Raw genomic sequence first — 23,337 nt, 5'->3', positions numbered from 1 at the left:
TCACATTAGCAAAGATGCAGGCTGCATATGGCCAAGTTTCACTGCGGCCACCACCAAGGCTTTGGGGAGTTTATTCTCTATTAAATTCAAAATAGGGTTGTGTGTCCCCCAGTATTAATAACAGACACTAAACTTGATATATATATATATATATATATATATATATATATATATATATATATATATATATATATATATATATATATTTCACAAAACATTTCACAATTTATTTGGTTGCCATTTTTCCATTTTTAACTTTCTCAACCACAGTATTTGTAAAACCCTGGTTGTGGTTCCACTATTGCATCCATGCCATAAAATAAAGGAAAGCTCTTATACTACCAGGTGTAGAGGATGAAAAGGAATATCCGCTTCTGATGTCAAGCTGTGAGAGATGCCTTTGAAGGGTGGCTAGCAACTCTCTCTCTCACACACACACACACACACACACACACACACACACAAGCACACAGCTACCTGGCTGCTGTAGTGCCGTCAGCGGCCCAGGTTGAGGGCAGCACTGGCCGGCCGAGCCAATGGAATCCCTCAGTAAAGAGGATGCTAATCGGAGCTTCGTGTGCCTGAGCATGTCTTTCTGGGCCAAATGAGATTAGAGAGAGTGGGATATGGCAAAACGACGTGCGTGGGGTTCTGGAGGTGAAAGGTAAAGGCACTTATCAGGAGGGTTCCCCTGGGGTCTTCGACGGCTGACTCAATCAAAACCCTGCACGCACTTCTCACTGGATTAGACTAATCAGGAAGGAGCAGGGGATGTATAGACCACTTATCTGAATAAAAAACATTGGGCTCTCTTTCCCTTTGAAAAGACCCTACAGAAATGTTTGTTAATTTCATTTATTACAGGATGCTTGTCGATGTGGCAATCTTCCATGGAATCATTAAAAAGGGCTCTTCCACTTACTGAAGGCACGCACTGTTTACATGTTACAAAGATAGAGGAGCCTTTGATGCCCCCCCCCCCCCCTTCACTCATTGTCTTCATTATTTACATATTTACTGAGATTTTTCCCCCCCCGTTTATTTTCACCATTTGCGTTTCTCATGCCACAACATATCATGGTGAAGGTGGTAAAAATAACAAAGACCCTGAAAGGTATATGAATATTTAATTCAGGAATGACTTCAGAGCCAGACAGGCCATTAGCAGTCAAAGCAATAGTAAAAAGATAACAGCAATTTTCACACTTAAGATTACCTCCAAATTAATCTCTTTTTCTTGGAGGTATATGGGGTAGTTGACTTTTCTATCTTTCATGTCTCCATTAAAAGGTTATTTAATCCAAGTTTCAGCTACTTGTTTGAGGAAAAATTCAAAAAACAATAGAAAAAATCTGAGTGAGAGCACATCAAGAAAAGGGATAAACTAATACAGAAAAATTGACAACAGCTAAACTTTTTAATTATGCAAAATCTTTTTTGTGTTTTTTAATGGGATGAACATATATTTTATAGATTTGCAATCTATAAAATTTTGAATATAGAAAAGGGGTTTTACTCTCACAAAAATATCCATCTTGACAATCTCCAGGCTATCCAGATGTGGCCAAATAAGAAAAAATAAAGAATCTTCAGACGAAATAGTTTCTTGCTAGCCACATTGTGACGAAAGTGAACAATGACTGGTGCTTTTCACTGATTGAATACATTGATTTTTCTTTAATCTGATGAGTAAAAGTACACTTGACACTGATGCGTCATCCAACCACCTGCTCAATGCTTTTTAAAAAGTGACTGTCCTGTTTGGACTGACTTCCATTCAAGACTTCTTAGACATTCCTGTGTAACAAACTATATAATGTTGGCAAGAAGTGGTGCAGGAAGTGGCGATGCACCACTTACTCTCACTGCCAGAAGGCCTTGATGCCGTACTCTAACTTATGAGGTACTAATTCTTTCTGATGTACTGGGAAATACTCAGTAAATATCGTACATGTATAGGAATGGTAATGGAGAACTTGTTTAGAACCAGTTCCTAGTGTTTAAATTCCTTTGCAATCGTTTGCCAATCTTGCAAACAATTCCCTTTTTCAACAGTGGGCACGAATTATGTCATCACGCAAGTTGCGTAGCTAACGTTGCGTAGCTAACGTTGCGTAGCAGTCAATAGTAAACATGGCACCGAAGTGATACAAACACTCTAAAGTCTGGTTAGATTTCAGTAAAAAAGAGAAAGCAGGGCAACTGGCAATACTCCAGGGGAAGAGACACTACCAACATGCAAAAACATTTGCGGGCACAGCGTGCAACCCTAACCCATTTTCCAAATGAGAATCGATAAAGAACTGAATAGTTAAGCAGCGGCTTAACCCAGCGGCTATGAACATAGTTGAAAAGAAATGACTAAAGTGGATGCTTTTGTACTGAATTCCTGTTATATTTTGAGAAAAACATGTCAGAGATTGATTAAGACTGAAAAGGCTGTAAAATTGCTCCTTCAACTACTTCAAGAAGCAATGTGTAAAATAATAGGTGAATATATCAACCAAAAACCTAGAAACAGCAAGAAAACAAGAAAAAAATAAGTGCAGTGCAGTACAAAAATGAGTATGTATTTTGCTAGTGAGATCTCTACCGAGCTAGCGTGTTAAATAACTCCCTTTGGTTCGTCCAGTCTGTAATACCAGTGTCTGCCATGTGTGGCGGTAGAGAGCAAGATAGCGGTCTAAAACATGGGGCACAAATAAGCCACATGGTTTGCCGGCATACTTAAACCTGTTGTCAGTCACGTAGGTACTACCTGTGTCTGCCCCTAAGATACACTTTTAGGGTAGGAAAACAGAAACAGCAGCTGAAGCTCTTATGGGGAGAACTTTGCCACCAACACAACCACCTGGTGCAGGGAACAGGCCTCATCAGGAAGATACAACAGGCCAGATGAAAACGGCTAAAACCAGAGTAAATGTCAGCAGTGCTTTCCCCCGTTGGAGACAGCTAATGGACGGCGGAAAATTTTACTTTAATGCGGAACTTGCAAATTTTCTTTTAGATTTGTTAGTAAACTGCTGCTGATTATTGTTTTGCTAAATAGTTTTGATGGCAGAGTAAGTCAAGTAACTACGGTGTTAATTCAGTTCCAAATGTATTGATCTTAACTACGTCCTGCCTGCCCGCAGTAGATTGACTCGGCTCTGATTTGACTTGTTTCAGAATTGCAACAGCAAAAAGAAAAAGCGCCACTGAGAAAGACGGCTCAGAAATGGAGAGGGTTTTAGAAATCATGGCGAAAAAAGAAAAGTGTGACTGAGAAAAATGATTGCAGGTGAAGATACAGATTTCTTGGTTACAGATTCTGTATTTTGATTCAAAGATTTTGGGTTTTGGTTCCCAAAACATTTGGCATTGACTCGATAAGGAGGGACTGTGCCTTTTCTGTTTTTTTACGCAAGCGTAGACCAATTCACTTTGCGTAGGTATACTGCCCCCATTTGGTGGGAGTGTGGAGTATGAATTAATTTTTGGATTCACATTACCCAATGCTCCTTTAAACTGTCTGAACAAAAAGGAAAGTAAGAGTGAAACAGAAAAAATATATCTAGATGTGACTAGACTCACTTAAGATAATGAATCCTGCCTTCAATCTGAAATGAAGTGCCCTGACAAAGGCCTTATGGGGGGTTTAGACCCGTCACCAAAATTAATTTCTTCAAACCTATTCTATCAACACACCTAGGAGCCGTTGAATTTAGTTTTTGTTTTACAATTAGAAACAACACCATTTATAAGGACACATCATGTATATCTTTGAGATGCAACAGATTTGATAAACCTGCACTTTTTGACACTATGTGAATGAGCAAGCATTGTGTACGTTATATTTGTTGCAAAAGAGTACCATTTAACAAAAGTTGCATGGTTTCTCATGATATTTGTATAACTGCATAACAAACCAAGTGAAGAAAATATCCCTCTGCACTAGTACAACATATTCACCTGTTTATACCCACTTCAGGCCTAATACATGTGCCATGTGAAATCACCAGGAATGCAAGAGCTCTGATGCTATTATCATGGAAGCTATTATGCACTCTCTCTGAGAGTCTGTACATATGTCTCCTGCCTGCAGCAAATTATAAGTGATGTGGGGGAGGAAAAGGAATTAAGTTATATGGTTTCTTGCACATGTGTGTTTAAGAGGTCTCCATAATACATAGTACATGTTTCAACATCAATACACAAACAAAAACAAGTCCTACAATGTGGCAGCTGAATATATTTGAACTTGTGTTGTCCGTGCCACTGTTGTATTCTCATTCTGATGTGGTAATGTGTTTTTCAATAGGCTGACAAGTCTCACTGCCTGTGAGCAGTGAACTGAGCCGCCATGGCATCTAAGAAACTTCAAGTATGTCACAGCAGCAATTACGTCTTTATAATGATTGTGACTGCAATCATGATGACAGTTCTAAAGTCCTATGGTATTCCAAGATGAACCAACACCCTACTTAAATTGTTTACCATGTATGCAATCAATACAGAAATCTTTTTGTTTGATATCCTGATTGACCTTGGCACAAAACTGAATGTGAAGTTACTCCTTCACTCTCCATTTACTTGATAGAAAGAGAAAATAGTGTGCAGTATACAACGCTGTTAATGCCACAAAGCCACACAGAAATGATTATGCCAACTAATTATCGCAGCAAATATTTGAGGAGCAGAAGATGAATAAGATATCAGCCTTGTAGAGAAACTTAATTTACTGTATTGTTGAATAATGTGGGTTTCAGGTGCCACTCATAGTTAGTTTCCTGCTGAATGCTTGTTTATTTTACCCTTGTTTCGGTTATTATTCAAAGAATTGAATTGACTAACACAGACACACATACATCTATACAAAAAAACACTCTGTGACTAATAATCTTATGTCACATGCCAGTGAATACAGTCACAATAAAGTGCTCCACGACTCTTAGAATTTGGTCGTCATACTTCTCGTATGAATATCTCGTAAGAATATTATTTTTATTCAATTTATTTTAAACTGATCAAAATGCAACAAATACAAAAGTGATTAATTTAACCGTATCAGGTTCTACTGGATCAGTCCTTTGTCCCACCACCTTAAGTTTCCTTGGCAGGATATTGAACGTCCACATCAGCCCTAATGACCTCATTGGACAGTGATAATTAAAAATAAAATAGTAGCATGAATGTTTTTGTGAGAATTGGTAAATGAGAAATGTTGAAAAGTACTTTAAAGAACCTGGACAAGGTTAAGCATGTACTGTAGATGTATAAATGCAAACCATTGATCATCATATCATTGAAAAAAATCATTGAACTATCCTTTAAAGTCTGACATATGAAATGATACACAGAAAAATCTTTATATTTTATTTGAAGTATATATTATACTGTTCTGTATATTGTAATAAAAAACATTTTTTTTATTAAAAAGTTTAAATAATCTTTTATCTCCATGAATATATTGGGTAATCCCATTTTTAATATATCTTTATTCTCCTTTTTAAAATTCTACAAAACCTTTTGCTTATTGGGTTGGTGCAGAGGACTTAAATGTTCAAATCAAATATGATGCAGGCTTCAAGGGTTTACCTGAAAAAAAGGATCCTAGGATTGAATTTAATTTATTTGAACTGAATTGAAGTGTGTAATGGTAGACAATATCAAGTGTAATCTTACAGTTTTGTCCCCGTCAGCTGTGAAGGATAATACAATCTTCATGTGGTCAGCATAATACGCATTTTTACTTTGGATCTAAAGGAGACACATGGACTTCTTCAAAAACTTGCATGAACACTTTGATGCAACCAGTGTTGATTAACCAACTCAACACAAGTTAGTTCTCTTATAATCACACGACATGGAGATAACTTCGGGGGGTCGGGGACAGAAGGTTGAGGTGATTACCAGGACGAGACAGGCGAACAGGTCGGGGTCGGTAACAGGTGATCAGGCCGGGGAAAACTGATGGAAAGTCAGGCACGACACAGGAACAATCTGGCAGCGACTGGCCGGGAGTGGAGTGCTTAAGTAGAAGCCCAGGGATGATAGCAGATGTGGAGCAGGTGTTGAAGCAGGAGAAACCATAGTGACACGAGGAGGTGGAGCTACAGGTGAGGGAGGCAGGTGTGGAGCTGGAGTGGATGTGACAAGTCCTCTATTTTTTAAATATTTTTTTGATATGGCGACCATGGTCTTTGGCTCATATCGACAAATATTTGAGCAAAATTGTAATTAGAATTATTAAGTCTGAAGTAGTCTGTTAAAAAAATAAAAACCAATATTACTGCATAAGTTAATAAGGGGCTGCTTGCAATTGCTGTCATGTCATTTTATGTCTTTGAGGTCTCACAATGTGAGACCTTGAATACATAGTAATAATGTTCATTATCCTGCAAACCAGCTTAGTGAAATATAAACGAAATGACAAGTGAGTGGTTAGTCAGCGTGTTGGAGGGAGAAGAAATGAGTCAGTGTAAAGACTTATTTTATATAAGACACACTTACAGACACCTGGGTTGGAATGCTTCCAAAAAAGCTGTTGGTGTACCGGAACAAGCAGGATCCACAGAGACTAAAACTTGCAAAACCTATCTGCTGCTGATACTGTAATGTTCAATGAACAGTCATAGTTATCTGCTTATGAACTTTAATGAGAGTCGAGAGAAGAACACATGGATCTGGAATCACCGCTGCTTCCGTACACACTCCTGCTGCACATGCTCACACTGCAGTCTCAATCTCAGATCACTCCGCAGCCTTAACTAGTCCCATTTATTACTGGACATTACAGCTTCCTTCCTTTGAGTAACTAAAGAAGTATGTGTCATAATAAATCAAATTCAAGCAGTGTGAAATAAAGACAGTATTGAAATAAATAAACTCTTTCTCTTAGTGCTTTTGCTGTCTTGTTAAAACAATAACATGAACTTAGTCAAGTATTTCTGTAGAGTAAATGCATGACAAATCTTTCAGGTGAGATGGCTGTTTCACTATTCTGCCTTTGATGTGGTGACAGCCGCTGGTGTTTGCATTGTTGTTGATTCATCTTGCTGTTGTTCATTATTTTTTTCTGCCATGTTCTTTTCCGTGGTTTCCTCCTCCTCATCAAACTGAGGCTGAGAGAGAGAAGGGGGCTGTAGACGCAGATGGCGCCTGTTCCTCTACAGAATGCCATCTTTGGTGTGAATCAGCACGGCCGGCCCATGCTACATGGGGCTCTAAGCAAAATGTGATTTTGGGGCCCTCTATTACTGCCAATAATACTGATTATTGATCATTCACACACCCACTATAAACTTATTTCATGTTCTTCCCTGTCATTACAAATACACTTGTAAAACTAGATGTAAGAACTTTTTGTTGTAGTTAGATTGCAATCCACAGTGATTAAGACCATGGAAGCTACAACAGATTAACAAACTTGCAGAAAAATCTTTCAATTAATATTTTGCAAAGTCAGCAACTGGCCCTACTGGCCACACAGAGAAGCAACAGGTCAAAGGTCAGAGAGCTGCACAGTTGCAGCAGAGTTGTTTCCATCATCCTACTGTCAGCCTGGCAGGTTTTTACCATCTATGGTTTTTAATCTGAAATGGAGCAAATTCAGCTACAAGAGCGGCCTGGGGTTGATTTAAACTTAATATTTAAAGTGTTATAGTACTAAGTGTGATACTGAGTGTCATCTACAGTGTAGGCCTACTAAAAGAAACAAAATAATCAAATACATCATTCATAAACCATTTACTGTAAACACGTTATCTACTTTATTTTTGGTTTTAAATAAACTGCAACTAAACTAGTCAATATTCCAGCAGTAGTCTACTCTAGTCTGTTAACATAATATTGTTCATGTAATAATATTAATTATTGTGTTTTTGTACAATAACATACCTTTGATAATGTATAAATCATCACTCACACATAAAAAAAATAATTGGATTTTTTTTATTTTTTTTAAACTCTTGGGGGCCCCCTAGTGGTCAAGGGGCCCTAAGCAGCTGCTTATTTCACTTATGCCTTGGGCCGGCTCTGTGAATCAGGTAGGTATTTGTAGGCAGCCTTGGCTCTGGAGTTTGCTGCTTTCACTAGGGCGATGTACGGCCACCGTGGGAGAAGCTTTTCTTCAAGTGCGGGAATAAGAGTATTTATTTGATGGCCTAGCATCAGTTGGGCCGGACTGTAACCTGATGCTTGGATGAAGAGCAAATGAGGGATCTGCGGCCTTAACTAGTCCCATATTACTGGACATTACAGATATCTCTCTGTCTGATAGCACAGGGCATCTTCAGAAGTCCTGTAGTTTTGGTCATATCAAGTCATGCAGACAGAGCTGGTGCCAGGTTTTGGCTTTAACAATGTATGCTTTTTATATTCTTACTATAATTGTCCTTAAAGCAGCCCTATGTAACTTTTCCACCTTAATATAATATTTCCAGAGTCATTGTGATGGTACATCAACTTCCAACAGGTTTAATGAACCTCTGTCATGGTCTGGGGGGTCTGTATCGCCTTCACTGGCACTATGTAACTTTGAGGAGCATGGTAGGAAAATGCCCGGACAAGAATAAACATTGGCCCGGCGTTCACTCGTTGGCGTGAGCTGAAAGACGAGGAGGGATGTCCGACAAGAGAGACAGAATTGTTATGATACGATGAAATGTAAATGTAGAGTTCTATGTTCAAGAAGAATCAAAATTAGAATGTTTTCACATACTTGCGTTCTAGTATTTTTCCTGAGAACCTTAAAATTGTGCAGGGCTGATCTGCAAAATATAAGGAATGGGCATTCAGTTATTCACACGTTATAAAGTATTTTTTTATTTTGTCAGTAAGTATGTTGGACTACTAATTTATGACAAAGTCTCTCTAAAAAACGTTTGTAGTTTGGAGCGCATTATCTGGCTGAAACAGGACAGGGGGGCGGGGGTGACTTCACTAATAAAACCAAATTGAAGTTATTGATTTTCAACATCGTCATATTATATTGTTTAGCCAAAAATAGTTACTTTACCTCTTCGCTATCCATCCTGCAAACGACCGCTGAAAACAGAAAAGTAGTTTTGAAAGTCCGTCCCGTCTTATTTCATTCACTGTCAAAACAAATGCAGCGACGGGACAGGAGTTTTCCGGCAGTACGCGCTGGTGCTCATGGGAAATGTAGTGTTCTTTCTGGTAAAGCACTACCGCTTTTGTCCAAAGGAGCCGCCAAACTCAACAAAAGCTGAAAGTTACATTGTGCTGCTTTAAAAGAGCATGAGGCTCCTTTTAAGAAATGAGACTCTCTAGCGCCACCCTTCACCACGACGGCCGTCGGGGGTACTGCAGCCAACAGTGAAGCCGGCACGGGAGAACGGGGAGAACGTGCATGCAGCGTCATGTGACGTCACATCCGCAGCCCAGCGCGGGAAATTCGGGACCGAATTGCAGCACATTTTGCAGCACACAGCCTGTTCAAGGCAATGGAGAGATACACTAGAGGAATCATTCTTTTGGGTTTGGAACGCTTCATCTGACATTATTACTAGAAAACTTAAAATGTATACGAATTTTTTTCATAAATCCTGCCTCAATCCTGCCTCAAGCTCCTTTAAGTAAACTCTGTATCTTTCTGTCATTCTGTTTATAGACAGTATCCTCTCATAGGTGCCCAAAGACATGGCTAATAAACGCTCCTTTTTTTATGACACAATGCTTTTCATAAATCACTGATGAAATCTTTCCTGATGTTTGGTGTAAATGTTTTCTACACACAGCTTATACACCTTAACCAGTGAACACCATTTTGGTGACCCCAAAACCACAAAAATCAGCACATGTTGTCATTATGTTATTGGTCAACTGTTAACTCAATTAAGATGTTAAAGTTTAGCATTTGAGTTTTATATTTTGTAGGTTTCAAATTGTAGAAAAATCAAATATGTTTGTATGCAGCTCACAATCAGAAAGCAGGCAAGGCCCATGTGACCAACTCATATCCCTGAGCAGAGTTGTGGTATAGTAACCTCAACAGTATTTTCTTTATCCTGAGGTGAACACATCCCGATGGTAAAGAAATAATATTTAGAATTCAAACCAATACATGGGCATTGATGGGTCTTTCTGGTCATAAAACTACAGTGAAAGTTTCTGTAGTTTTTATGTCGTCTTAGAATAAACAGCATTTATCACCGGTCAGAAAATGTCACCTCTTCTGGGTCTTAGTTTGCATGTTCTCCCCGAGCTTGTGTTTCCTGCAGGTAGTCCAACATCCTCCTACAATCCTAAAACATCTTTGTCAGGTTAAATGTTGATTCTAAATTTGCCATAGGAGTGTGTGTGAGTGTGTGTGGTCATCTGTCTACATGTGGCGCTGTGATGTTCAACTCATCAAGGGTTGATGATTAGCAACAACTTTTTGTAACATATCTTATTAAACCATCTGTAAGCAGTAAGGGGGCACTTAGTATTGATCATTTGGCTTTTATGTTATTTTTGCTTCATTTGAACAGCACTGTAACTATTTATGTATGTTTATGTATACATTATTTTCCTGAGGTTGTATTTTGCACCCTAATGTTGATATTTCAAAATTTATAAAAATAATATTCAGATCTGAGTAACTTTTTTACGCCTTTACTGTAAGTGTATAATGAGAAAAAAATACTTATTTTAGTGCACATAATACTGAGGCTTCAGACTTCCTCTTTGGCGTGAAACAGCACATTTGAATTCATGAGGATGTCAATCAAAATGTATAGTTTTCAGCAATGAAATGAACAAAAATTAGTTCATCTAAGGGGGTGATGTCTTTTGAAAAGGAGGGGGGTTGTTCCCCAAAAACAAATACGTTATTGTCAGATAATTGATAAAATTATTATTTAGTTATCTGTTTTGATAAAAATTGAGTAAACATTAAGAACATGCAGACCAGTGTAATGGGGGCATTTTAAGAGTCTTAAGCAACCACTGCAGCGGGCCATCGCAGGGTATTAAACAGACCTCCTTTGTCTCTCTGGAAAATGTCAAGGTGTAACTGATATTTCTCACCAGGCCCTTTATCTTTGTGCAATGTTTCAGCTCCTCTGATCTGGGTTCATGCTGACCTTTACCAGTGTAATATTTTCTCCCGCTTTTTTCGGGCCTTACTGAAAATATCTCAATGGAATTTCAGCATGGTGTCTTTTATTTGAGACAATCTTCCCTTCTTCCTCCTACCCGCATCCGCTTTGACAACAGCTATTTAAGTTGAGACTCAGATTGTTCAAATGCTGTTTGATCCAAGCTTTATTGTAGATGTCTGTCCAGGCTCTGAAGATCCGTCTTTCAGCAAACTTCTGCTTTCTACCATTGTCCTTGGATACTCACTTTGGTAATTCTACTTCACATTGTCTTAATACATACAAAACAGCTTGGAAATGAGAATAAAAATAATAATAATATAAGATCTGGGAGATTAATATTTTACCTTGGAAGTCTCAATATTTTCTAGTTCTTAATAAATATTGCAGAGAAAAGCATTTTTCTAAGGCCAGTTTAATATTGTGTTTTTATTTTAACTGGACTTTGGTCTGAGTTTTTATAGAGTAAAAGAACTGCGGAGCATCTCTTTAAAGTGGTGAATCAGAAACTAACTTTACCATCCTGGATCTCTAAAGCACTGAAAGCGGCTTAGTCGTCCAGCCCTGCAGAACCGCGATCCGAACGGTTCGGTTTCCTGCTACACACTGACGTTATAGCCGCTGAGCAGGCTACCAGCGATGACACAGAGGAGGAGGTTTATACCTGGAGGTGCTGCAAATGCTGCTCTCGCAAACGTTAAAAAGTTTCAACGAAACTCAAAATAAAAACTAAAATCCGCTGCTGATGTCAGCACGTTCAAACTGCCCGGACCCTGCGCCGCCGGGGTCTGCTTAGTACACACAATATGACACATCCATTGGTAGGTCAAATATGTGTCATATATGGTCACGAATCATTGGTTGTGTCATAATTTCAAAATACGTTTGAACGCCTTTGGCAAAAAGACCTGAATGGTCTTACTTGATATAAATTGGGATGACTGATTGGACCATCCAGTGGATCGCTAGCCATCAGAGGTGTTCATAAAGCCAATCACGCAATGCAGCACCACTAGCTATGTCATATGTAACGTTGGATGTTTAATGTTTATGAAACAAGCGCCCGCTGAATTGTGGAATTAATGTTGGATGTCACAGAGCAGCAACGCCAACATCGACATAAGTCACTTTGAGAGTTAGCTACTGCTCGCAGTGACTACGGTAGCTTTCAGTCGGCATAATAATGAAGACAAATTGGCATTGAAATAACTGGACTGTAATGTGGATTTTCCACATTTGAAGAAAGAAGAAGAAGAAAGATTCCCTTAGTACTCCCACAATGGGGAAATTCTTTCTCTGCATTTAACCCATTTTCTAGTTGAACTAGTAGCAGTGGTCTGCCATGCAATGGCACGGCGCCTGGGGAGCAGTAAGGGTTAAGGGCCTTGCTCAGGGGCCCAAGGTGGTTGACTTTTGGTTGCAATCCAGTGGCTTGAACCTGGGTCCTCCAGACTCCAGCCCTCCTCTGTAACCACAAGGCTGCCACTCCCCCCATAAAGAAAGGTCTAATGAGGCTTCCCGACCCAGGTGGGACTTGAACCCACAATCCCCAGCTCCGGAGGCTGATGCCTTATCCATTAGGCCACTGGGCCACAATGAATGAGTTCTTATTAACTGTAGTAGTCCGGTTATTCCATTGAACATACTGAAATTGTGGGTAAATTATCACCTTCCAGTTGTAAAGAATTTGTTAATGGGATTTTTTATAGTTTTATTGGTGATTTAAAACATCAGAGTCACATTTCAACTAATCAAGTCAATTGATAAATAATAATAACTAATTGATTCACAATGACCAGGAACTCTATTTGTTATTCCAATGTGGCCACAATGTATAAAAATATAACACTAGGGAAAAGGGTTGGTGTCTGGCTTGATCTGCCGGCATACACATGTGTTGATGATACCCTTCTATTAATGGAGGAAAAATCCCCAGTGATCACTGAAATAGTAATAATGAAAAATTAGTAATGAATAATAATTTACAGAAATTTGACTAATGAAATTCAGGCCTCGGTTCTGAATTTTTTTTATGAACAAAGGTGGGTTTTTTTGTGTACGTGTGCTGGTGAAGAAGTGTTTTCTTCACCAGCCCTCTTGCCAGTCTACTATATTTTATTAGTCCCTCAAGAAAAGGTAAAGAAGAAAAAAAAGAAAGAAAAATAAGAGGACTAAGATCACCAAACCCCTTTTTAAACAGAGGGACCACCACCCCGGTTTGCCACTCCAGCAGCACTGTCCCCTTCCTCCATGCAATATCACAGAGGCGTGTCAACCAAGACAGCCCTACGACATCCAGAGACTTGATGGACTCAGGGTGAATCTCATCCACCCCCGGTGCCACTGAGGAGCTTACGAACCACCTCAGTGACCTCGGCTCAGGTGATGGATGAGCCCGTCCCTGTAGTCAACTAGTAAATATACATATTATGGAAATTTGGTTTGAGAGAATCAGTTCAACCAAACTAATAAAAATTAACAGGAACACCTAAAAAAGACTGAAAATGACACTTTAAACTAAAGTATGTATAATTAGCCTCACAATGTTTTCAAACTTATAGTCAGTCACTGTGACAATTTTGAGGGTGAAACTCTGCTGTGCTGTTTGGTATCATGGTGTTCACCACGCTGAACTTGGACCAACAAAGAGTTGTCTGAGGAGCTCCGAAGGAAAATTATTAACAACCAGAGGATCATCTCCAAACAGTGTGTTGTTTCTTTGACTACATTTGTAAATTTCTATCAGAAATTTAGGGTCCACAAGATTGTAGGACACCTGGACGTGGTAGCGCAATGAAGTGAAGAGACGTATATTATGGATTGTAACCAAAGAGCCCAGAACAACTTCCAAAGAGATTCAAGATGAACTCCAAGGTCAAGGTACATCAGTGTCAGATTGCACCATCTGTCACGACTTTAGAAGTGGGTGGCCGAGGAGGAGTCTGGTGAAAGCAAATCATAAAAAGCGAGACTTAAATTAGTCAAAATTCAAATTGACAAGCTGTGATGGAAATTTTTAGTCACTCTGACCAGTAATGTGTCTGTGCAGTTTTGGTTCAGCTGTCTGACACAGCTGCAAAGAAGTTGTTTTTAGAAATGCTTGTTATTTTGTCTTAAGAGCACTGAGCTCTGTTTTGTAAAACCGCTGTACTGGTGACTCTCTGTGTCTCCTGCATTGAAACTTAAGATGTACGTTTGACCCTTTTGCATGCAAAAGATGACTAAATAATTCACTTCGAGCTATGTTGCCAAAACTTTATTTTAGAGTGCTATTATATTATTTCAGTCTTACTCATGTACTGCTGTCACCTTGAGTGGTTTAAATTAGTTATACAGAGGTATTAGATATTTATTTTCCACAACACAAGCCACAAAGCTTCCGGAAGAATGTCCCTTGGACAGATGAGACAAAACTGGAGCTTTTTGACAAGTCACATCAGCTCTATGTTCAGATACAAAAACGAGGCATGTGAGGAAAACAATACCGTACTTAATGTAAAAGGAGGAAGAGATTCAGAGATCTTCTGGAGCTGCTTTGGTGTGTATGGTACCGGTTGCCTGTAGTTTGTGCAGGGTTCCAGGACCTCTGAAGACAATGAAGACAATCTGGAGAGAAATATGATGCTGAGTAACAGAAAGCTTGATCTCAGATCATGAGTCTTCTAACCAGATAATGACCAAAAACAGGCAGTCAAGATATCAAGATAGCCGTGTTCTCCCCTACAGCTGATTTCTAACCTAGGTGTGCAACCAGTGCAACCGAGGTGTGCAACCAGTTGCTAGCTGTCAACGTTGCCAAACTTTAGGTCATATTTTTGCAGTAACAGATGCCCTAAATATGATTAGATTTTTATTTCCTTGCAGTCCAATGGCTAAAAAATACAATATATTAATACACATACATACATACGCTACATATAAAAACAATGCCTTAGTTGTCTGTGTGCACTCACTCAAACTTCATATAATAAAATTCATAAAATTAGAGGGAAATAAAATGTAATCTTACATCTATGAAGAACAGATAACTGGTTATTTTAAATATGAACACTGTGACTGTAGTTTAAGAGATCAAAAAATGATTTGTTGACATACCTTTACAGCCTATAACGGTGTTGTATTGCATTTACACTTCTAGGCCACCGTACTAATGCCTTTAAGAAATATATCTAATCAACACAGACAGTCAGTCGAGTTCAATCACACAATTGTGTGTCCCTTTCTTTTCCACGGCTTGTCCTTTTCCTTGTTAAAGAAGGAATTCCCCAAACTACTGTAAATGCTGCAAAATAACTGTGAGCATGTTCATCGCCATCCCTCCTATATAGTCTTATTTTGACGGAAGATAACAAAGAATATGTACAATATGCAACGTAATCCAGATCTGCTGCTGAGAATACATGGCATATATCTACGATGTGGACTCCTCACGTAACGTTTCAGCTCTGCTCTTTGAGCAGCCACAGCTATCTTCAAGCCTCTTAGTAACATGGAGTGTAACTGAAAAACCTTCAAATTCTTTCCTCCGAGCCGCTCCTGCCACAAGCACTCTGTGATGCATGCTTATTTTGCTCCTTGTCCTCTCCACTTCCTCTCCCACTTCTTATCTGAGGGTCATCCACACAGACTTCAGCGCTCCCTGGATTTCCAGCACTGCAGCATTTCTCCTGCACTGATGACTTTTAACTCAGGTCTAAAGAAATCCCTTATTCAGGTAGTTTTATGGACAATGCAAGCTCACTCAAGTGTGTGTGTGTGCGTGTGTGTTGGGGGGGCGGGGGGGCACTACTGTTGTACCTGTACATTGATAACGTCCCCCAATAAACAGCAGGTCAGGTTGAAGACATGTCTTCACTTATGCTTATGATTCTAGACGTACTGAATAAAAGAAACTCTATGTACATGGAGACAATTTATTTCAAGCTTCTTGGATGTTAAATGTACTTTTTCTGAAAAAGAACATTTGTAACATCCCAAATAATCAGGTATTCTACAGGTACAGTATGCTTTTTCTAATTCCTTAAGCTTAGGTTTTACTACAGAGCTAAACTATCTGCTACTGCTAAAGTCCAGCTTTAAAAACACATCAGTTTGATTCTAATAAATTCTTGAACTTTGGGAATTATCCTATGTTAAATCATATTGTGCATTACTCCCACTGAAAATCCACTGTCCAGTTTGGTTGCAGACTGGGGTGAGATATGCTTGTAGGTCAAACACATACAGCTATAGCTCTAACTTACTGATGCTAAAATCGGACTAACTCCATGCTGCAGAGACAGTTTTTCACCAAGTACAGCATTGTAAAGTAGTGCTGCTGGTTTTTCAGTTCAGCTGCTCATTTGTGAATTAATGTCAGTTTTACTGATTTTGCTGTCAGTTTGGACAAATACTAGGCTATACAAATGTGATCAGAGTTGCTCATTTAGGTGACAGGTAATCAGGAATGAAGTGATGGAAAGGTTGGTAAACGTTTTGATGAATGAATGATGAATGAAGTGTGTTTGAAAGGCAACAAGAACATGTATGATTTAGGGGTGTCAAATCAGTGCATTAATTGCGATTAATTAATAACAGGCATATTTAGCGTGTTGTGTTTTTTCATCGCTTAATATATATTTTAATTTCTAACTTTACTTTTTCTGTTTGCGAGTTGCTTTTATTTTGAAATCTGTGTTTGTGAGGTGGTCAGTTCCACCGTGAAGTGGACGTTGATTTGCTGTCCCTGTATGTGGGCGTGGTTAACTACGCTGGTAGGCTACCATTGTAGCTGGACAAGGGGGTGAGGAGAAGAGAGTGGATAAAATATGTTTTATCCACTGCTCTGGGAGGAGCATGTGAAAGTTGAGGGGATTTGCATTTCTAAAACGCCCTGACGGCAGCTTTGATAAAGGTAGAGTGATATGTTGTTATCTTTGTGGAAAGTACTTTGCTCACCACCACCGAAGCAGCTCAAGTTTAGCCACATAAACGCAAAGTACCCGGTCACGAGCGCAGCTGCAGCGGACGTTAGCAGCAACGATGTTGCCACAGCAACGCTCTTCCCCAAAATAAATTTAAGGAGAGCACCGCGCGCATGCGCACGTCTGCAACAGAGAGGATGGCGAATGGCTAGGACTGCATCAGTTCAAGTCTGTTAAAAAAAAAAAAAAGCCACTTTTGTGTTATCATAGATCAATGTTTTGATCTGCCACAATAATGTAATGAATTTAAAGGAAAACACCTTAAGTTGACGGCTTTTCTCAGCAATTTTTAGGTGAGATTAAAAAAGAGATTAATTAGATTAATTACATTACATTATTACATTACATTATCAAACACTAATAATTAAATTATTAGGGCCTGATTTACTAAGATCCTAAATAAAGAGTACTAAATTGCGTGTGCACTGAAAAAGTTTGCACGTGCTGTTGTTGTGTGTTTTGCGGGTGATCAACTAAGAATGCTTGCGCAATTGATAACAGGTGCAAACAGCAGTATTTAAATGAGGTGTTGCGTGTCTTACGGTTTGCGCCATGGAGAGTCTGGATGGAAAGCAGGATAGTCGCAAGCGCAAAATGAAATTTGACGAGTTGGAGTTAGAGATATTAGTGGAAGAGGCAAATAAACACATTCATGAACTACAGCAAAGAAATTTAAACATTACCAAAAGAAACGCAATATGGGAGAAAATCTGCGATAGAATAAATGCAGTTGGTAAGACAAAAAGAACGGCAGATGAGGTTAAAAGAAGGTGGCAAGATATAAGGCGAAGAACTAAAGAAAAAGTGGCCTTTAATAAAACTTGTGCAACCATTTTTAAAATAGCATGCAGCAGAATAAAGACTCTCTCTCTGCGTATTCTTTGATTTTGGCATGTCGCCTCCTTGCCACAATAACAGCAGCCATCGGTGCGTAATGCTGGGCAGATTAGCACCTTCCTTTCGAACGTATTAAATACAGACGCAATCACAATCCCCGCAATTACTTTCAGGCTTGGTAAATCTCATTGCGTGTGGTAAATGAACCTATTTGCATTTTCCCCTCCCAGTATTTAGCGCTTTCACGCCCCATATTGATTATTCATCAGGGCAAAAGTACTAAATGAACAGCGTGTGCTATTTTGCTCATTTGAGAGGCGCAGTCCTCTTTGCACGCTGTTAGTAGATCAGCTGGCACTTTGGTTTGCGGGTGATGTCAAGTTTGCACACGTTTTTACGCACGCAAACCTTTAGTAAATCAGGCCCTTAGTGTTTGAAATACTGTGCATGAGTCTAAAAGAACTGACAGCTGTGTCACTTGGATTGGACTTGAATTGGACTCTAGTTGGATCAATATGGACCCGACTTGACTTGAGTCCAAGTCCAAGCTTCATGTTACACAATTAGATTAGTCTGGTGTACTTACCAAGTTCAGCATCGCATGCATTACCAGTACTAGCTGCTTGTTCATGATAAAGTGCGCTCTATCATTGCTTTCTTACTCTTCACAAATAATATCAGCAAGTTGCTTACCTTTGTCATCGAGTCCATGCACCAAGTAGAGAAACCTGGCAAAGGAACTGCGGGAACTGAGTTAGTTCTATTAAAGGTCAATTAAGACAGCATGATGAAGTGGAGGAGGCCACAAATCTAGACCAATTATTATGCTTTCTTTTTTTTCTCTTAAGTTGCCATGTCTTTACACTTTCACATTGCCATCTATCCATTCCTCCTCCGGTGTAGAGATATTGTGCTCGGCTGCTTACCAATGCTCACAACAAATGTGTCATAACTTTCCCACAACACCACTTTCTTTAACCCGACATTTCTCTGAAGCATATTTGCATTTAAAACGTTTTCATGTTGTTAGGAATTTAAAACAGCACAGATATAAATATCTTCTTTTATACGCATTCACTTAGACTATAATTGAGTGTGATTAATTGGGGTATAAATTGTTATCCATTTTTAGTTTGACAAATGATTGTTCTGTAATGCTCTTTAGTGTCTGTACTGTGCACAGATAGTTCATTGAAGTTTTTTTTTACCGTAATTCTCACCATTACCACCACTGACCGGATCCTGCACCTGTGACAAGAGTCCATGGATTAAAACTTTTCCTGTGGAAACACTGACCGTTGTACCTCAGGTAAAAAGTCCACTGGCCATAGAGTCAGGTGGGACACAATAAGATGAGAAAGAGCACATATATTTTTGTCCATAGTATGGTACGTGAGCTTGGTTTTATACTGAATTACTCTGACGGTGAGAGTAGGTCGTTACTACTTCATGCTACGATTAAAAAACTGAGATTTTGGCAACAAAATGTCAAAGACAAATGCACTGAACTTCTGCAGCGCTTGTCTAGTCTGGTTCACCAGTCACAAACCACATTCACCCACGTGCACTTCTAGCTGAAATAGATCTGCACAGATTTCAGTGCTGTTTATATCAGTCTTACTGTACAATCAAACACTAATGAACACAGTGGAAGCAGTGTGGTGTTGCAGCACGTGGTCAAAGGAAACGTAAGCATCTGGACTGCGAGCCAGGAATCAAACCACCAACTTTCAGGGTGGCGGAGCTGAGCCAGAGCTACCCTAATGTCTGTATTTCAGAGCGTTAAAAGCTTAAGTAAAGGACAAAAGGATGTTTCGTGACATGGTGCTGTATGCTATCATGTATTTCTTCTTGTCTCTGAAAAAGATTATACAAATCATCAGACAGCAAAGTTGAAGGATGCTTCTAAACTTCAGTTAGGTGACACAATACACACCAATGTAAAAGCATTCTCACACTTTCTCTTCTTTTAAATCATTAAACTATTAACCTTGAGGATTGTCAGTTCTTGTCGGTAAGGGATACTATCGTATAATGTTGATACCGTGGAAATACAGAGGACGTGCTTGTGTGGACTTCTCTCATAGCATTTTGTGTGTGATGTCAGACTCCTTCATTCTATTTCTTTAAGTCAACATAATTTCTTATACAGTATGTTGCTTAGTTGGTGTTTTTGGCAACAATAACAAAAGTCAGATCACTCAAATTAAATCAAATCCAGTGAAGAACACAGACAGATACTTGTCCTGAGACATGTGCAACTGTTGTCATTTTTGCACGCACTTATTGTGTAGCTGAATTTGTAATCCCTTTTGAAATGCAAAAATGTGCTTCATATATGATATGGTTGACTGCATCCAATTATGACCTTTAATTTTGAATGATTTGCTGCTAAAACCTATTCCAGGCAAGTGTTCCTGACAAAAAAAAAAAAAAAGCGTCTTGTTCTCTGCAATCTTGCACTGAGCGCCGGGCAAAAGCATAGCTACATCCACCAAAACGGTCTTTCATAACTAAAGTGAAAATCAGCCAACCTCACACAAGTGCTAGCTGATGGCCTTGCAGTAGTGTGTCATTAACATTCATTATAGTCCTATAAGCCAGAGTAATTACAGGCCCAAGTGCATGAAGTAATAGCAGTTTACACTGCTAGTAATTTGATTTGCATCTACGCTAATAACTTCTTTTGTGTGTGTTTATGTGCCGTGTCAGAACACAAGTGCCATTTGGCTGCAGGCTGTATGAGGCAAAAAAAGAAGCCTTTTAAATTCTAAGATTGAGTTGCCTTAGCTTTGAGCACTCAAAGCTTGCAATCTGCTAAAGCATTCAGATTAGCGTGATCACAGAACAAGTGATGCTGCATTTTTCTGAAAGTCATTTTGATGGGCTCTGAAGGAAATGTGGGGCAGTAAAGGAATAGGAAAAAGGATGGGTTCAGCTGAAGTCACATGTACAGTTTTCTTTTTGTTGCAGTTCATTATTAAATGTGTGATAGGGGACACAAAAGTCCTATCATCAACCACACGAAGACAGAAATTATTAACTCTACTACTTGTACAATTTCTTCAAAAGGAGTTGATGTTTCTTCGTGTAATAACAGTTCTTTTATGAAGCCATTTCAGTAACGCTCGTGTTGCCACAGGTTCCAGGACTTGTATCCTGCTCTGTAAAAGCAGCAGCAGGCCCAGAGGGAACTAATACCTGTGGTATCTGGGCAGTGTCTTGAAAAAAAAAACAAAAAAACAAGGCTCCTTCTTCTGATGACTAACTGAGAATAGAGAAGCATTCCCCAAAGCTGATGAGGTCACAGGGTTAAGACTATGCTTTTGTCCTGGCACAAAAGCATCCTATTTACCTGGCGGGGTCCGCCTTTCTTCTCCATGCAACTGTGACCTTAGTGTGAAAACCAGGCCTTTGTCTTCTTGACAAATAGAGGCTCAACGTTCTGATTCACTTGGTTGCACCTCAGTGGCCTTCAGTTGTGAGGCCTGCAGGCTCCTTATGTGGTTACAATGTAGACAGCCTCCCCTGAAGATATGTGAGCAACAGCTTCGCTGTTAGACCCAGATTTTTGATCGAGTTTACAGACAAAGCCCAAAAGCCATGTCCATTTATCATCTTGAAAAACATCTAACTTGCACATTATACCTAACATAAAGGCGCAGCCGCAAATAAATGATCCCTTGACTGTACAGACCTGCATAGAACTTGTTTTTTGTTTTGTTTTTTAATCATCTTTAACCTTTAACCTGATAAGCCCCTGTATGCTACTACAGCTGCTTAGTATGTAAAAAGAAAAAAAGGGAAATTAGAAGGTTGTCATTTACAGATGTCTTTGACCAGCCAACTGTAGTATTAGCAATGATCATTACAGCTAGTCCTCCATGTGCTTTAGTTTTAAGCTACAATACTACTAATTGTAATAATTCTTAAAATAACTCAAGAAACCCTTGTACAGGGTCACGGGGTCCGCTGGAGCCTATCCCTGCTCATTGCAGGAGAGAGGCAGGAGTACAGTACACCCTGGACAGCTCACCAGTCTATCACAGGGTCAAATATACAGACAGACAACATGCACGCTCACACCAACACCTATAGGCAATTAAGAATCATCAATCACGGACCGTGGGAGGAAGCCGCAGTACTCAGAGAAAACTCGCACAAGCATGGGGAGAACATGCAAACCCCACAGAGAGGCTCCCACCAGGCCCAAAGTCAAACCAGGAACCTGCTGTGAGGCAACGCTGCTAACTGCTAACCCTATCTCAATACAAATCTCTGGGATTGCCTCAGTGTTATCTCAGTGTCTTACTCACAAGTGAGGAAAGAAGGGAACAGGATGTTACAGGCAGATTGGTGCAGTGGCACTGGTGGTAGAAAGAGAGTTTCAGCAAAAAGCAAAACTCTGTTTGTCGGTGAATCTTTGGTTTAACCTTCACCTATGGTCATGGGCTATTGCTGGTGACCCACAGAATTTAAATTGTGAATATAAGTGACCTATGTAAGTGTGTGCAGCATGGCTGGACCTTCCCGTAGAGACAGGCTGTGAAGTTCAGTCATCCAGGAGGAACTGGCAGTAGAGTCCTCCACACTGAGAGGAGTCAAGTAACGAAGTACAAATACTTCGTTACCTTACTTAAGTAGAAATTTTGGTTATCTATACTTCACTGGAGTATTATTTTTCAGAAGACTTTTGACTTTTACTCCTTACATTTTCACGCAATTATCTGTACTTTTTACTCCTTACATTTTAAAAACAGCCTCGTTACTCTATTTCATTTCGGCCTTTAATAAAAACTATCCAGTTAAATTGCTCCATCCGGATAGAGTGAATTTGGTTGTGGTTGTTTCAGATGTTCTTGTCCAGTTTTGTTCTTACATCCGTTCCCTCAGATTCCTGCAACTAAACTTGGATGTACATTCCAATAAAGGTTAGGATAAATGATAACGTGCCTCTGAAGTTTGACTTTTTGCACCATTACAATACTTATAGGCAACTAGTCATCATATCTCCTGCTCTCTGAAACACATGTTAATGCTCAATAGTACACATATATGGTTCTTTAATATATTTGCATTATACTAAGATGCATTCATTTTCAATGGCTTTTGTCCTTAATGGCCTTTTTCCCCCTTACATTACTTTTACTTTTATACTTTAAGTAGTTTTGACAACAGTACTTTTATACTTTTACTTGAGTAAAAAACTTGAGTTGATACTTCAACTTCTACTGGAGTATTTTTAAACTCTAGTATCTATACTTCTACCTGAGTAATGAATGTGAATACTGAAGACACCTCTGCTCCACACTGAGAGGAGTCAGTTGGTTGGAATGTGTCTCATCAACAGCAGTTGGTGGTTCAGGTGTCTACTGGTTGGCTCCGTGGGCAGGTGATCCAGGCAAGTCCAACCAGGAGAAGAGACCTTGAGGCAGGCCAAGGACACATTGGAG

The 23,337-nt window shown here is 39.4% G+C and overlaps 1 non-coding gene across 1 annotated transcript; it reads right to left on the bottom strand.

Annotated features, from left to right (window-relative positions):
* Window positions 1–12,603: 12,603 nt before the first annotated feature.
* On the bottom strand, window positions 12,604–12,676 carry trnar-ccg (transfer RNA arginine (anticodon CCG)). The gene has a single exon. It is a non-coding gene; the product is annotated as a tRNA-Arg (tRNA).
* Between the last annotated feature and the right edge of the window lie 10,661 nt (window positions 12,677–23,337).

The sequence above is a fragment of the Cololabis saira genome, chromosome 13 (genome assembly GCF_033807715.1).
Source record: "Cololabis saira isolate AMF1-May2022 chromosome 13, fColSai1.1, whole genome shotgun sequence".
Taxonomy (NCBI): domain Eukaryota; kingdom Metazoa; phylum Chordata; class Actinopteri; order Beloniformes; family Belonidae; genus Cololabis; species Cololabis saira.
Note: the sequence above shows the minus strand (reverse complement) of the source record. Positions and strands in the feature narration are given on the sequence as shown.